Raw genomic sequence first — 17,482 nt, forward strand, 5'->3', positions numbered from 1 at the left:
CCCTGTGTGAGAGAAGTAAATGGAGGCAACGCATGTTCCCACAGAACCTTTCCCTATTTATTTACAAAATTGACGTGTCCTGGGGCGCCCGGGCGGCTCAGTCAGTTAAGCCTCCAACTTCAGCTCATGTCATGATCTCATGGTTCATGAGTTTGAGCCCCTCATCGGGCCCTGTGCTGTCAGTGCAGAGACTGCTTCAGATCTTCTGTCTCCCTCTCTCTCTGCCCTTCCCCTGCTCATGCTCTTTCAGAAATAAACATTAAAAACAAAAGACAAAAAAAGCCAAAATTGATCTGTCTTGCTGTTGCTGTTTGTTGATTGAGCATCTGTTCTGGCCCTAGCCTACTCCAAGCAATAGCTGTTGCTTGCATTTGTGCCCACTTCCTTCACGGACCCTTTCAGCACTAAATGCAGCATCTCCTTAGGTGTCCTGGTGCTAGCGTGCTTTGTCACTTGTATTATTTTGCAGGAGCTGTGTGACTCTGCCTTGCTCTCAACTTCTCATGTTCTCTCTGCACACACGTCTTATCAGATTCTGTGGAGTGTGCCTTGCAAGTGATCCTGGTGGTAAAGCAGTCCTGGAAGATCTATGGGATGTTCCCTGGCAGGCAAACATTAAAAGGTGACCTCTAAATCACAGACCTTTACCTTGACAGTCTTTTAAAGATACGTGGACTCTTTTTTTTTTTTCAATATTTATTTCTGAGAAAGAGAGACAGAGCATGAGCGGGGGAGGGGCAGAGAGCGAGGGAGACACAGAATCCAAAGCAGGCTCCAGGCTCTGAGCTGTCAGCACAAAGCCTGACGCGGGGCTCAAACCCACAAACTGCGTTTATGACATGAACCTAAGTCAGATGCTTAGCTGAGCCACCTAGGTGCCCCCAAATTTAAACTATTTTAAAAACTTACTTGTTTTAGAAGATAGAGAGCAAGCAGGGGAGGGGCAAAGAGAGAGGGAGAGAGAGAGCCCCAAGCTGGCTCCATGCTGACAGCACAGCCCAACGCAGGGCTTGATCCCACAACTGCGAGATCATGACCTGAGCTGAGATCAAGAGCTGGTCGCTTAACAGACTGAGCCACCCAGGTATCCCTGGAAATAAAAATTTCAACTATACTGACATCCCACTACTCACCCATGAGAAGGGCTTAAAAAAAAAAGACAATGACAGGTGTTGATGAGGATGTGGAGCAACTAAAACTCCCATAGACTTGCTGGAAGGAGTGAACAAATGGGCAGTAACTACTAAAGCTAAGCATATGCCTACCCCAGAATCTACCAGTTCCACTAATTGGTATTAGTGCATATCCCAAAATATGTAAGAGAGATTAGTGCATCTCCCCCTCCAAAATTCATTTACTAAGGATGCTTGTAGGAGTCTTAGGATTTTTCACAGTAGCCCCAGATTGGAGACAATTCAAATGTCCATCACTATAGTAGAATGGATAAATGTGCTGTACTTTTACAATACAATTTTATAGAGCAATCAAAAGAATGAACTACTGCTGTGTTAAACAATGTGAGTGAAGTTCATAGATATAATATTAAGCAAAAGAAGCCAGACAGAAAGGAATATATACTGTGATTATATTTATATACATTTCAAGCACAGCGCCGTATGTTTTCACCCTATGAATAATGGGGAGGGGGCGGTATATTGACTTGGGAGAGTCGTGAGCAATCCTGAAGTGCTGGAAATGTTCTCTATCTTGATTTGGGTTATGTGGGTGTATACATATGGAAATTCAATGAACTATATAAGATTTCTGTCCTTTATGTATGTTACACTTGAATTAAAAAAATATTATGAATTAAAAATATTATGAATTTAAAAAATACCCATTATAATGGACAGAACCACTTACAAGGAGGGATAGACCAGTCCACGGTTTAACAAGAGGTATTTTACATACCTCTCTTAGTGACTAATAGGACAAGTGGGTTTTAGAAATCAGTAAGGATGTAGAATATTTAAATGACATGATCAGCAAATCTGACCCAATGGACACATAGGGAACATGGCACCTAACAACTGAAGAACACACATTCTCTTCAAGCTTACACTGAACATTTACAAAGCTGGCCATATGTGGGTCCATAAAGCAAGTCTCAACAAATTTTCAAAGGATTAAAATCATTTAGAGTATGTTGGCCATAGGACAATTAAGGTAGAGATCAGTTAAAAGTGGTAATTAGAACACTCCATATGTTTGGAAAGTAAGAACTACACTTACAGGTAGTTACAGGTCAAAGAAGAAACCACATGGGTGGGAAAAATTATTTTAAATGGGCAATAATAAAAATACATATTGAACTTATGAGATACAGCTAATGCTATGCTTGGAGGGAAACGTATACCCTTAAATGCATATAGCAGAAAAGAAGAAAGACTAAAATGAGTGAGTTAAGTACCATCTCAAGAAGCTAGAAAGTGAACTTAATCACGTTAGTCTTTACCATTCCTATACCTTTTCAGTGCATGTGTGGAAATGTATTATAATTTCCAATTTACTAGCTCTCACTGGAAACTGAAATCTGTGAGTTCCTTGGGTTCAGGGATGATATCTCATTTTTTATAACCCCAGTGCCTATATTAAGTGCCTGGCATGTGGTTGATACTTGTTTGAACTGAACTGGGTTCATCATCAGTGCCTTTGGGCTTTTAGAAATCCAGAGTCTCAGACTCAAGCACTTGCAAAAGCCAGACAGGTGATGTGATGAGCGAGGCAGACCAGAGAGCACGCGCCCCATCTGGAGGGAGGACCGCAGCTGCTTGGCCCTAGTTGGTTGTCGCTGTGGGAGAATGTTGGCCTGAGAGGACTAGATCTCTCCATTTGTTGTTTATAAGAAGGCAGAAATTCAGATTTTGATGTGAAATCTCCATTTTTAAAGTGTTGGAAACTAATTTAAAAAATTGGGCAAGTGCCAAACCAAACGACATGGCCCTTTGGCTGCCAGTTTTCAACCTCTGTTTTATTTCACACCTTAAGCAGTAGGAATGTGTTTCATGTCTAAATGTCCCAGCCCACAGACTCTTAAGTAGCCTCTTCCATCAAGTGTATTTCTGACTGAACAGAAGGGACATGGCAGCTTCCTAATTGGATTTCTGGGTCATATCTGTAAGAAGTTTGCAGGGTTCTTTAAAGCCTTCTTTGTAGTTGGCTGTTTACCCCAGCTGAATCAGACGTGTATTCATTCCCAAAGATTTTTTTTCCCTCCTTTTGTTGTAATATTCTTAATGATGCATTCTGACTTTTTCACTCTGTTTTCTACACATTTGTCACCACTTCTGCTTTTGGATCTTCATGCTGGAAAATCTGAGGCTTACATGGAAGATTGATTTTTAATGCCCCTTGCATTGTTTTTCAGCTGTAACATTTGCATGCAATTATGACATTTTAAAAATAGGAGACCACGGGGTTTGAAAAAAAGATTCTTCTGGGCAGATGAGCAAATGGAAAGGCCGGCCTTTAATTTTGTTAACATCCCAATTACATCGTGGTAACCCTTGTGACGATTTCTGTCCCTTGTAATGCAACACCTGGTTTTTGTTCCAGGGACAGGGACCAAGCCTGGCTGACTCAACCCTTGCTCAATCATGAGAGTTGGCTGGAGAGCTCTGGTTTTCCACTGACCAGCAGAGGTCACTATTTCAAAGTTGTTAAAGGAGAGATGTCTGCAGTCCACACCACTTCTCATTTGTTTAGGGGGGAGATTTATTTTTTTCTGTATTTTCTAAATGTTCTTTTAAAATCGATTGTTTTAGTATCTTACATTTGAAAGTGCTGATGGCTTGAGTGGGATTCTGTAGATAGATGCTCATAGAGCAGTAACTGCTACCATTTATTGAGCACCTGCTGGGTGCTGGACAACAGGGTCCATACTCCATACACATTATCTTTAATAGCCATTTATCTGTCAGGGTTATGTCGTTTACCTCAGTTTTCTAGGAGAGGAGGCTGAGGCGAGAAATGACACGATTTGCCCAAGGACACACAAGTAATAGAGATGGGATTCAGATGCATGGAGATCTGTCTTCAAAGCCAGGCTCTTAATTTTCTTGGGAGCTGTACTTCCCACCCCACCCCCCCACTCCCCCCCGCCCCAGGAAGGAATATTTTATCATCTTGAAGAAACAATCCCCAAGAATGTGTGAGAGGAGTATGTAGTTTTGAAGCAAAACCTTAGAAATAGCTTGCTATTTTTCCTTTGCAAATTTCAGCCTGTGATTTTCTTGCAGAATCTAGACTTTACTCCTTGTCTTCTTTGAAACGGAACTGTGATGCTCTGTCAGGCTTTGCTCCTTCTCCTCGTGAAGATGGAACATTGTCTCCAAATATGTCTCAAGCTTAAGACTTACTTAGTTGAATCAAGTTTAGTAATGAGAATTCTTATTTCAATGTACAAGTCCAATGGAAAACTTCCTAACTTTGGACAGAAGTACTGTTTGTGAATGAAAAGATAAATCTGTTTTAGTGGACTTTTATTTATTCGTGTTTTAAAACATGAATAAGTCACCAGGATTTTCCCCAAAGCTAGACAGTTATGAGAGGACAGCTGTGTCCATCACCAGATAACGAGTGGTCAGTTTGCCCCGCCTTGTTCTCACTGAAGAGGTCATGTGAGAACAGTAAGAAAAGCTTTGTATCTTTTGGGCTGCTATAAAAGGACATTGGGTTCTGGAGTCAGCCTTACAAATTGGCCTGGTATACTGAAGTCCATCATTCTTATTTCAAAAATTTTAATGTTTTTGTGGTTGCTATTAACTTGATAATAATAACAATTATTGTTATTATTAGGACAGAAGACCATATTACCCTTTTAGATCTTCTTAAATAATAAGATGGAACTGGCTTATTTTCTTTGTCAGCAAATATTTGACACGTTTTCATACGGATAGCAAGTAGCTCAGAGTAGGCAAACTAAGGCTGTAGTTGGAGGAGATAGGCAATGAATATAAACCAACGTCACGTGATGGTGAGTATTCTGAAAAGCAAGTAGATAAAGCAAGTAGGTAGTAACTAGCAGAGTGCGTCCATTTTAGGTGGGGAGGTCAGGGAAGGCCTTCCTGGTAAAGTGATGTTTGGCCAGATAAGTGGGAGAAAAGTCCCAGAAAGCAGGACCCCAATACCAGAGTGCGCTTGATAAGTTCAAGGGATAGCAAAGAGGGCAGAGTGGCTGGGCACAGTGGGGGGTGGCAGAGGTGAGGTCAGCGACGTAGGAGAGGACCAATCCATGTCCGGACTGGTAGGCTACAATAAGGACTTTGCTTTTACTCTGAGTCAGAGGCAACCATTGGAAAGTTCTGAGCAAAGGAGTAACTTGGGCCCACTTATGTTTTTTCAAAATTCAATCTGTCTGTTCTGTGGAAAGTAGACTGGGGAGAGGGGGTGGCTGGTAAGAATGAAAGCAGGGAGACTACTTAAGAGGCTACTATATTGTCTGGTTCTGTTTCCTGACAAATACAGTGATGTGCTGAAAGCCAACTAAAGTTTTTATGGGAGAGCACTTGCCCAGTAATGAGAGTGAGGAAGGGGTATAACTTAGTGGCCTGGTAATTGCGGCAACGTGGCTTCCAGAAACCACCATTAAGGATGAGGGATGCCTTGGGCCACCCAGGGGAAGTTCCAAAGTTGAAAACTGCAACTTCCAAATGCTTGACCTCTCCCTTCCCTTCCATCTCTGTCGCCCCCGTCACCTGGGCCTGTCAGGTTAACTTCCTAAATAAAGCTGCATTTAGCCACTTCTGTCCGTCCCCACCAACCCTGGCCACCTGAGTCCAGGCTCCCCAGCATTGCTCTTTGGGACTTGGCCTGATGATTCTGACAGCATCTGCACTTGCCTCTTTCTCAATCCACTTTCTACACAACAGGTAGAATGGTATTTTCAGAGCAGATCTGATTATGTGAGTCTCCAGCCTGAAATTCTTCATCAATTTTGGATCCAGCCCTTTCCCTTCCCTGGCCTCATCTGGGGCCTCCCCTCCCCTCACTCACTGGCTTCCATTCACACTGCCCTTCTTTTGCTGCCTGGAAGGGATCTTCGTTCCTCTCATCTCAGGGCTTTTTGCACATGCTCGGCCATCTGCTGGAAAGCTCCTCCTCAGCTCTGAGACCAGTGACTTTGTTTCCTCCAAGATTCCATCTGAATCATCACCTCCTCAGGGAAGCCTTCTGTGACCCTTTAGACTTCATCAAGCCCCCAACACCCCTGCCTACTTCACAGCCTCTCATCACATGGGGCATTTCTCCTTCAGGACCTTATATCTTTGTTCAATTGTATGATTCACGTACGTGCATGGATTTGTATGATTAGTTGAATACTTTCTGTCCACTACCAGTTGGAAGCTCCATGAGTCTCTGGCTCCTTAGAACAGATCCTGGGCATGGTAGGTGCTCAGTCAATATTGTTGGATCAAGATGGATGGGAATGTGCATACACTACCTCTGATCTCTCAGAATGAGTTTCTGGAGGGTCTTCACGTCCTTTGGCAACTCCTTAATTCACTCTATTAACTTACGCATCTATTCAACCATAATTCACTGAGTGTGCATGGACACCAGGCACATACCAGGTGCTCAGTACCAGGGCTAGAGTGGCACATAGAACAATTCCTGCCCCCAAAGAGCTGGGGGCACTCAGAAGGCTTTCAGCTAGGAGAGCAACATGGTGGGATTAGTAATTTAGAAAGACCACTCTGGCTGCAGGGAGGAGGTTGGATTGCAGGGGCCAGGCAGGAGACCCAGATGGGAAGCTGGTCCAGTGATACAGACTAGAGATGATGAGGCCTGGTGAAGGCCACAGTGTGGAGATGGAGAGAAGGAGCACTTACAGGAAGTACACGGGAGGTAGGAATTACAGACCTTGGAGTCTAGATGTGGGTGGAGGGAGAGAAGGAGCCTGGGATAACCCCTAGGATCCCAGCTTGATGGTGCCATCATTCATGTAAGAGAAAACAGGAGGAGAGGAGAAAGGAGAAGGAGGGGGTGGGGAGAAACTTGGCTTAAGCCATTTATCAGTTTCTATTTGTAGAGAGAGTTTGATGAGCCTAAGGCGTCATTTAGAAGAGACTCCACTTTTAGGAATAACCGACTTGACTCTGTTTTTAATTTACATACAGTAAAATTCACTGTGTACAGATCTAAGGGCTTTGATAAATGCATAGAGTCGTGTAAACACTGCCACAATCAAGATACAGAACAGTTCTATCGTGGCCCTTCTTCCCCCAAATTGCCTCATTTCTTGTAGTCAGATCTTTTCTAACCCTTAACTCCTGGAAATTGTTGATCTGTTCTTTATAATTTTGCCTTTTCCAGAATGTTACATCAATGGAATCATACAGTATGTAGTTTTTTGAGTCTGGCTTCTTCTTCTTCTTTTTTCTTTTTTTTTAAGGTTTATTTATTCATTTTGAGAGTGTGGGGTGGGGAATGAGTGGGGGAGAGGCAGAGAGAGGGAGGAGAGAGAGAGAATCCCAAGCAGGCTCCTCACGGTCAGTGCAGAGCCTGATGCAGGGCTGGAACTCATGAACCGTGAGTCTGGATCATGACCTGAGCCAAAATCAAGAGGCAGATTCAACCTACTGAGCCACCCTAGGCACCCTGAGTCTGGCTTCTTTTACTCAGCATGATACATCTGATTCATCCATGTTGTTATGTATGTCAATAATCAACTTTATGTTACTGTTGAATAGTATTTCATTCTGTGCATTTACCATGGTTTATCTGCTCTGCAGTTGAGGAACATTTGGTTTTCTATTTTTGAGGATTACAAACAATGTTCCTAAAAAATCTTTGTGTACAGGTTTTTGTGTAAACCTAGATTTTCATTTCAAACTGGGAAAGAGGTTGCTAGCTTGTATGGGTTGTATGGCAAGTATTATGTTTAACTTTGTAAGAAAATATCAAACTTTTCCAAAGTGGTTGTGCCTTTTTGCATTTCTACCAGCAATTTATGTGAGTTTCACTTGCTTCACATCCTTGCCAGCATTTGAAATTTTTAAAATTTTATTTTTAAATTTAAAATTATAACCATTCTAATAGATGTGTAATGGTATTGCAGTGTGTTTATCATTTGCATTCCCTCATGACTAATGATGATGAACATCTTTTTATGTACTTATTTTGCATATTTTCTTTGGTGAAGTATCTGTTCAGATCTTTTGCCCATTTAAAAACATTGGTTGTTTTCTTTTTATTAAGTTGTAAGAGTTCTTCAGAAATTCTGAATGCAAGTCATTAGTTGGATATATGATTTGCAAATATTTTCTTCCTGTTTGTGGCTTGTCCTTTCATTCTCTTAATAGTGGCTTTGAAGAGCAAAAATTTTAATTTTGCATCATATCTAATTACTCTTCCCCTAATCTGAAGTCACAAGTATTTTCTTCTCTATTTTCTTCCAGAAGTCGCAGCTTTGCATTTTGATCCATTTTGAGTTAATTTTTTATAGCGTGTGATGTATAGGCTGAGGTTTGTTTTTTTGTATATGTATATTCAGGTGCGCCAGCACTATTTGTTGAAAGACTGTCCTTTCTCCACTGAATTGTTTTGTACTTTTGACAAAATCTCTTCACCATATGTGGGTTCCATAGAATATGGAATATTCTGTTCCATTAATCTATGTGAATATCCTTTTGCCAGTATCACACTGCCTTGATTTTTTAAAATATAATTTATTGTCACACTGTCTTGATTATTATAGCTTTATAGTGAGTTTTAAAATCAGGTATGAGTCCTCCATCTTTTTCTTTTTCATAACTGTGGCCATTCTAATTCCTTTGGTTTTCCAAATAGGTTTGTCAAACCAGCTTGTTGCTTTCTATTAAAAACAACAACAACAACAACAACAACAACAACAACAAACTCCTGCTGGCATTTTGATTGAAGTTGTGCTGAATTTATAGATTAATCTGGGGAGAATGGACATCTTAATAATATTTAATCTTTCAAATGATGAATAAAGTATACCTCTTTTGTTTATTTAGATCTACTTTGCTTTAATCAGAGTTTTGTAGTTTTCAGCATATCTATTCTGCACTTATTTGTTAGATTTATATCTAACTATATCTTTTAAAAAAATTTTTTTTTACTGTTTACTTATTTTTGAAGGAGAGAGAGACAGAGCATGAGCCTGTAAGGGGCAGACACACACACACACACACACACACACACACACACACACACACACACAGAATCTGAAGTATGCTCCAGGCTCTGAGCTGTCAGTACAGAGCCCGACACAGGGCTTGAACTCACCAACTGAGATCATGACCTGAGCCGAAGCTGGACGCTCAACCGAGTTTTTTTTTTTGTCCATTGAGGCATTTTATTTGCATGTATGTATTCCATCCCTAGAAAAAAAATCCCAGGATTTTTTCCCCCTCCTGTGTGTTTTCATCTTGCTTCTTCATGGTTCATGATGCCAGCTGAGGTTGTCAGTACAATGAAACCAAGCTGGTGACATGGGAACAGATTATTCTGCCATTTTTCTAGATCTTTAAGTTGTACAGCAAACCTGGGGCTGATCACTCCACACTTGTTTAACCTGCCTGTGAGGTTCACAACAATTTTCCCAGCTCTGTGATCATCAGTGATTTCCAATTTGCCAATGTAACCGTGCTCCATCATCACAGTTAGAAACCGGATGATGACTTTGGAGCATGGCCTAATAAGGCCCTGGCGTTTGTCTCTCCTGTCACGTTAATGCTCTTGACAGCATCTGCCAGGATGTTCATGCTCACTGTTATGGTGACATCGGAAGATGGGGAAAAGAGAATGGGCAAAATTAAAAAAAAATTTCTAGTGGTTTATTGCTAGTATATATAAACGTGATGGATTTTTCTATATTAACCTTGTATCCTGCAACCTTGATAAACTCATCATTTATTAGCTCTAGGAGGGTTTTTGGGATAGTTTCCATGGGATTTTATACATCGATGATAATGTTGCCTGCCAAAAGAGAATATTAGTTCTTACTTTGCAACTTTTTTCCCCTTGCCTTACTGCACTTGCTTAGGACCTCCAGTGTCATTGCTGAATAGGAATAGTGAAAGCAGATATCCTTATTTGTTCTTAATCTTAGGGGAAAATCATTCATCTTTCACCACTAAGTATAGTGTAAATGTGTGATGGTAGGTTTTGTTTTTGTAGATGCCCTTTTTCTAGTTAAGAAAGTTCCTTCCTATTCCTACTTTCAGTTGGTTCTTATTCTCCCTAATCATATTTGAGATTTTATCTAGAACCTCTTTATTGGTCCTTTATGACTGTGTTTCATATTAGGATTCTTCAGGGGTTTTTCTTTGTTCTAAAAAAGAGCATCTTTGGGATGCCTGGGTGGCTCAGTCAGTTGAGCGTCCAACTCTTGATTTCGGCACAGGTCATCATCCCAAGGTGGTGAGATCAAGCTCCGCGTCAGGCTCCACACTGAGCATGGAGCTTATTTGGGATTCTTTCTCTCTCTTTCCCTCTGCCCCTTTCCCCCATCCATGTGTACGTGCTCTCTCTCTAATAATAATAATAATAATAATAATAATAATAATAATAATAAATGATAACAAAGCATCTTCAAGTTAATAAAAGAAGTCTAGAAGTTGTAAAAGAAGTATGTTGGGTATTTCATTTATCATCATCATGACTTTTCATTTTCTGGTGATTTGATCTTTTTCCACCTTCTCATTGAGTCTCCACAGAAGCCCTGGTGAGTCAGGGACTGTCATCTTTATTTGGCAGATGCAGTGTCAAGGAACCGGGGATGGTGACTTGGTCAGGTCCCTCAGCTTAATAGCACCAGAGCTACAACCACTAAAGAAGTCATTCTATGGACTGTCCTCAATGAAAGCCCCAAAGGGCAGTGAAGGAAACCCAAGCTTTGTACTCAGGCACACAATCTTTAATTTTAATTAAGTCAAAAATTTTTATTGCAGTAAAATTCATGTAACATAAAATTAACTACTTAAAAGTGAGTAATTCAGTGGCATTTAATACATTCACAGTGCTGTGCAACCATCATCTTTATCTAATTCCCAAAATTTTTCCTTAGCCTAAAAGAAAACCTGTACCCATTAAGCAGATAATCCCCATTAGCCCCTGGCTACCACCAATCTGCTTTCTGTTTCTACGGATTTACCTATTAAGAATATATCGTACAGGGGGCGCCTGGGTGGTTCAGTCAGTTAAGTGTCTGACCTCGGCTCAGGTCATGATCTTGCAGTCCGTGAGTTCGAGTCTCGCATTGGGCTATGGGCTGACAGCTCAGAGCCTGGAGCCTGCTTCTGATTCTATGTCTCCCTCTCTCTCTGCCTCTCCCCCACTCACATTCTGTCTCTCAAAAATGAATAAATGTTAAAAAAAAAAAAGAATATGTCATATGGGGCACCTGGGTGGCTCAGTCAGTTGAGTGTCCGACTTTGACTCAGGTCACCATCTCACAGTTCGTGAGTTTGAGCCTGGCATTGGATCTGTCTGCCGTCAGCACAGAGCCCGCCTCAGATCTTTTGTCCCCCTCTCTCTCTGCCCCTCCCTCATTCACGGCCAGTCTCTCTCTTTCTCTCTGTCAAAAATAAATAAACGTTAAAAAAAAGATATAAGTGGAATCCTTTTGTGTCTTGAGGTTCATCCAGGTTGTAACATGTAACAGTACTTCATTCCTTTTTAAGGCTGAATAGTATGCCATTTGTGTGTGTGTGTGTGTGTGTGTGTGTGTGTGTGTGTGTACAGTTTGTTTGTTCATTCATCCTGGTGAACATTTGGATTGTTTCCACAGCAGTGTTCTTTTGGGTAGATGGTTAGGAGTGGAATTGCTGGGTCATATGGTAATTCTATGTTAAAATTTTTGAGGAACCATCAAACTATTTTCCACAGTGGCTGAACCATTTTACATTCCTACCAGAAATATATGAAGGTTCCAATTTCTCTACATCCTCACCGACACTTGTTGTTTTTTTTGATTATAGCCATCCTAGTGGGTGTGAAGTGATACCTCATTGTAATTTTGATTTGCATTTCCCTAATGACTAATAAGGGTGAGCATCTTTTCATGTACTTGTTGACCATTTGTACATCTTCTTTGGAGAAATGCCTGTTCAAGTCCTTTGCCCGTGTTTTAACTGGATTGTCTTTTTGCTGTTGGGTTATATGAGTTCTTTATATACTCGGGATACCAAACACTTATCAAATGTATGATTTGCAAATATTTTCTCCCATTCTGTACGTTGTCTTTTCACTATCTTCATAATGTCCCTTTGATGCACAAAAGCTTTTAATTGTGTTGAAGTCCTTTTTTTCTTTTTTAAATTTTGTTGCTTCTGTTTTGGGTTTCACATCTAAGAATCTATTGCCAAATCCAAGGTCACAAAGATTACCCCTACATTTCCTTCTAAGCATTTTATGGTTTTTAGCTCTTGCATTTAGGAACATTTGAGTTACTTTTTGTAGATGGTATGAGATGGGGATTCAACTCATTCTTTTGCATATGGATATCCAGTTGTCCCAGGACCATTTGTTGAAGAGACTATGTTTTTCTCAAATGATTCGTCTTGGGACTCTTGACTGAGAACTTTAGTAAATCACTTAATTTGGAACTACCTACAAAATGAGAAAGAGAATCTCTCTCTCAGAGTTTTCAGGATAAAATGAGATCACATATGAAGAGTGTCAGCCATACTATCTGGCACATAGTAGGTTCCCCAGTGAATGTTAATTCTTCTCTTGTTGCAAGAAATAGAGGCAGGGTAAGCAGTGTAGCATTCATCACCGCTATTCCTTCTCCTTTTGCATATCTCCAGGACACAGGAGACCCTCAGATACACAGAAATGTCTATTTTTGCCTCAACCATTTGCTGAGTATATTCTTAAGACCGTGTACAAAGATGGTGAGTGGGGAAGTCATGATAGGTTGAAGAAGCACTTAGCTAGAAATGCAGTTAAGCAAATGGAGTAGTGGTCAGTCTTTAATAATTCAATCAGCATTCCATAAACATTTATCTAGTACTGACTTTGTGCTAGAATCTGTTCTAGGTTCTGGAGTTACAAAGGCAAAAGGCTGCCCCTGCTCTCAGAGAGGTCTCACTCTAGATGAAGAGAGAGACTGTTAAATAGGTAGTTTTAAAACAGTATAAGTTCTGAGATGGAATGAAGTAGAGATTTCTGTAAGAGTGTATGGGAAGAAAATAATTGTAGCCAGAGGATTCCAACAAGGCTTCTGGTAAAAGTGACACTTGAGCTGTGTATCAAACAATTCACAGGAAGGAGTATGAAGAAGGACAGGAAGGAAAAATGTTAGCATAGTAAGCATCATATACAAAACCATGAAGACATGAGTATATGTTCTGGGTTCTAGGTGATGAAAAATATTCTAGGGTTCCTGGAACATAGGATAGGGCCAAATGGTACAATGAGAAAATGGTTTGACTTTATTTAGATGGCTGTTGGGATCTATTTTTTGTTTGTTTGTTTTTTTGTTTAAAAAAAATTTTTTTTTAATGTTTATTATTGAGAGACAGACACAGAGTGTGAGCAGGGCAGGGGTAGAAAGAGGGAGAGACACAGAATCTGAAGTAGGCTCCAGGCTCTGAGCTGTCAGCATAGAGCCCAACACGGGGCTTGAACTCACAAACTGCGAGATCATGACCTGAGCCAAAGTCAGTTGCTTAACCCACTGAGGCACCCAGGTGCCCCGGGATCTATTAATAATCATTGCCCTAAATAGGGAAATGATGTGATCAAATCTGTGCCTCAGAGATGGACAGAGGGACCTGTAGGGAAAATGGATGCTAGGGAAGAAGATGAGGCTGAGGCAGGAAGAAGAGTTGGGAAGAAATGTTGGTGTGTGTGGGGGGGGGGGGGCAGGGAGGGTGGGATTGTTAAGTGGATTAATGGCAAATCAAATATGGGAGTGTGGGAGAAGAGGGACCTAGGCTGGGTCTCAGACTTCTAACATGGGAGACTTGACCATGGGGACATTCATCTAGGTAGTTACAGGAATGAAGACTTAAGTCAGAGAAGAAAACATGATGTTTGCTTTTGCAGATGGATCCTGATGGAGATATCTAGTAGACAGGCTGTATGTGGGACTAGAAGGGCAAAAGTGGGTTTGAGCTGGAACACTGGTGAGTATAAAAAACACACATTATTGTCTGGCCTGCTAAAAGGAGAAGTGGGTTTTATTCGTTTTGCTTGGTTTTGTTCTTGACAATTAAAATATGAATGAGTTTTATTTTCGTACCAAAACTATAAAGAAAAGAAATATAGCTCATACTCTTAATACTCAAATAACCCCTACTGAAAGAGAGGGAGGATAATATATACTGTTAGAAAATACTAACAGTTCAGAAGAGCAAAAAATGAAAAGTACAGGATTCCCTGCCCCCCCCCCCCCCCGCCCCGTCCTCCATTCCCTTAACCACTGTTAACACGGCCTTGTATTTCCTTCTAGGAAAAAACCCGCATGCACCCACTGGATTCTGTATATCCCCAAAGGACTCCTGCGGTATACAAGTGTTTAAGAGGCCTATTTTATTGAGCAGATTAACCTTCTCATTGCTTTGTCAGGCTTTACAAACCCATCTGTCCTGGTGGGGTGGAGCTGTGAGCTCACTGGAGGAAGGGCAGGATCTCCATTTCTCTACTTCAGGTGTGGGGGCTGGCTCAGGGTAGGTTCCCAATAAAGAGTAAGTGAATGAGCTGTTGGTGCACCTTGGAAATTGGAAGAGCCTTTGCCTGAAGTTCTAGTTGATTCAGTGACTTATTCAGCAAATGTTTTCATCGTCCTAAGTGTGCAATGCTGTATGTGAGTGTGCGTGTGTGTGTGTGATGTGTGTGTGTGTGTGTGTGTGTGTGTGTGTGTGGTGAGGAGGGAAGGCAGAGGACTCGGCTGAAGGGCAGAACTGGAAAGGCCAGCCATCTTCTTCCACCTGTCTTGATTTTGAGGTCCAGAGTGAGACTGTGATTTGCAAAAGCCACGTGGCCTATTGGCGGCACTTCCGAAGCAGGGTGTGTGGAGTAGCATGTAGTGGTGTGTCAGGAGGGCTTACTGAGCTACTCTTGCTCCTTTCTACCCCTTCCCCTCCTACCAAAAAAGTAGCAACAATCCCTGACTCCAAATCCCTGGACAGAGGCAACACCTTGAGATGCCCTATACAACCCTTGGCCCTTGACCTATGTGTCACAGACAGGTTGGTTGACATCCTATACCTAATAGAGGCAACTGGCTGGCATCGAAGTGAGGAAGCCTGGATGCTGGTGCCACACCCAGTCACATCCTCTCTCCTTTGAATGTGGGGGTAGTCTAACTAAATCTCCAAGGTCCTTCTTAGCGCTATTGCTCTCTAATTGTAAGATGCTATATTTAGTCAATTACAGGAAATCAGATTTTGGAATTCTAGGATTCTAAAATCCTGGTTTCCCAAGATTCCAGGGATGCTGCTTGAGGTCTCTTACTCTGTGCAGAATCGTCTATTGTGAGACCTGACTTGTGTCATAGGGAGGGGTTCCATATACATTTTTCAACTTGAGAGCAGGGCCAAAGAGGTCAGACCGCTCCCTTCAGAGAGTGTGAAGCCAGACAGGTCCCTTGGAGCCTGCCCAGGTCCCTAGCAAACAGTGCAGAGGGGGTGAACTTAGATGAAATGCAGAGACCACCTCAGGGGCCCCACTGGGCCCTTCCAGTAGCCCTGGCAAATAGTCCAGTCCAGCTTAACAGCCCGGTTTTGTACAGGAGGAAACTGAAATTCGGAGAAGGGAACTGAGCCACTGCTACCGGTCACCCTGAAGTCCTGTTTATGCGGTGTTCTTTCTATACATTGGACAGGGATCCCTGAGACACTACTGTCTGTGAGGAGCCCGGAATGCAGGCGAACCGGGTTCCAGGCCCGGAAGGGACTTAGAGGAATGCGTCTAAGCCTTTACAAGTCTGTGAAGATCTGGGAGCTTGCTAAAAAATCTGGGCGCTGGGGCTCTGTCCCCAGACAGATTTACAGATTTAATTAGAAAATATCGGGGCACCTGAGTGGCTTAGTCGGTTGAGCCACCCACTCTTGATTTTGGCTTAGGTCATGATCTGGAGGTTAGTGGGACTGAGTCCTGCCTCCAGGTCTGTGCTGACTGCACAGAGCCTGCTTGGGATTCTCCCTGTTCCTGCTCTCTCTCTCTCAAAACAAATAAATAAACATTGTGTTTTGAAAAAGAAAATATTGACCTGGGCATCTGTTTCTGTTTGTCTTTTTTTTTTTTTTTTTTTTTTAAACAAACATCTTTACCTTTCTAATTTTTTTAAGTAAGCTCTACGCCCAAAGTGGGGCTGGAACTCACCATCCTGAGGTCAAGAGTCACATGCTGTACTGACCGTGCCAGCCAGGCGCCCCTGTTTTTGTTTGTCTTTTAAATTTGGAGTTTGAGACCCTCTAGCCTGGACTCTAGGGTGAAAAACACCACAGAAACGAAAACGTTAAGAAAAGTGGTCTGAGATCCCTGAGTTTGCGTCCCAACGTTGCCGCTGACTGGCTTATGAAATGCGTGCAAGTGAGCCGCTTGGATCCTGCAAGAAAACTTTTAAAGCACTTTTCACATCTGTTACCTCCGCGTGTAGGTTTCGCCGGTCCCATTTGGTAAGGAGAAAACTGACCTCGGAGGAGGGAAGGGTCCTGCCTCAGTCGCTGGGACAGGCGGGGACACAGCCTGGCTCTCCTGACGCCCAGTGCACTCCGCCGCCCGGCCAGTCCAGCTCGGACGACAGAGCCCAGCCTCTCCCGCCTGCGGCGCCGCCCTGCCCGGCGAGGCGGCCGGAGGGCAGCGGACAGCGCAGGGCTCCGGCAGCCGCCGCCTGTCAAACCCTCCGCCCAGCCCCGCGCCGGGCCCTGCCCAGGCCCCCCAGGCAAGGAGGCCCCGCCCTCGCGCCGCGATTGGTCTCCGCGAGGCAGCCGCAGCTAGCCAGTGGCTGGAGCGGCTGTCTGGCAGGTCGGAGCCCCGCCCCCTCCCGGGATGCCGCCCCGCAGGACGCGGCGGCAGCGGCGGCGGCTGCGGGGGCTGCGGCGCCAGTGGAGGCGCGCGGAGCGGTGCGCGCCGCGAGCTGCAGCCGCAGCGGCGAGGTGAGAGGGGGCGCGGCCCGTGACCCGGGGAGGGGGCGGGCGCCAGGGCCTGAGATCCGAGGCTGGGATCCCAGCGACGCTCGAATCCCGGGAGCTTTGGAATGGCGTGGGGAGTGCAGAGAGGAAAGGAGAGTTTGGGGGCCCCGGGCCCTTGCTCCAGGAGGGATGATGGAGGGGCTGAGACTCTGTGGAGGAGGACGCAGCCCGCGTGTTTGTGGAGTGTGAGCCAGTGACGCTGCTAGTGTTGCTGAGTGAGCGGGTGAGTGAGAGCAGGACGTGTGGCACACTGTGTCCCCGGCGTGCATTTGCGAGGGTGTATGGTATGCGTTGGAGCCAGCGTCCATGGGCGTTACAGACTTTGTGCGGGTTTGCGCGTGCGATGGGTTCATTTTCTCTGCTGCGCG

The 17,482-nt window shown here is 43.4% G+C and overlaps 1 protein-coding gene and 1 pseudogene across 2 annotated transcripts in view; one reads left to right on the forward strand and one right to left on the reverse strand.

The window, feature by feature from the left end:
- Nucleotides 1-6,636: 6,636 nt before the first annotated feature.
- On the reverse strand, nucleotides 6,637-9,932 carry LOC109266612 (40S ribosomal protein S15a-like; annotated as a pseudogene).
- Nucleotides 9,933-16,986: 7,054 nt separating this feature from the next.
- The window catches only part of GLIS1 (GLIS family zinc finger 1), a 228,411-nt gene continuing 227,915 nt past the window's right edge, over nucleotides 16,987-17,482 (forward strand). For both annotated transcript variants that reach the window (XM_019449228.2, XM_053895123.1), the window contains exon 1: nucleotides 16,987-17,078. The gene's annotated coding sequence lies outside the window, so the exon portion shown is untranslated. The remainder of the gene's footprint in view (nucleotides 17,079-17,482) is intronic.

The sequence above is a fragment of the Panthera pardus genome, unplaced genomic scaffold (genome assembly GCF_024362965.1).
Source record: "Panthera pardus isolate Hobbes unplaced genomic scaffold, ASM2436296v1 HiC_scaffold_11, whole genome shotgun sequence".
NCBI classification, from domain to species: Eukaryota; Metazoa; Chordata; class Mammalia; order Carnivora; family Felidae; genus Panthera; species Panthera pardus.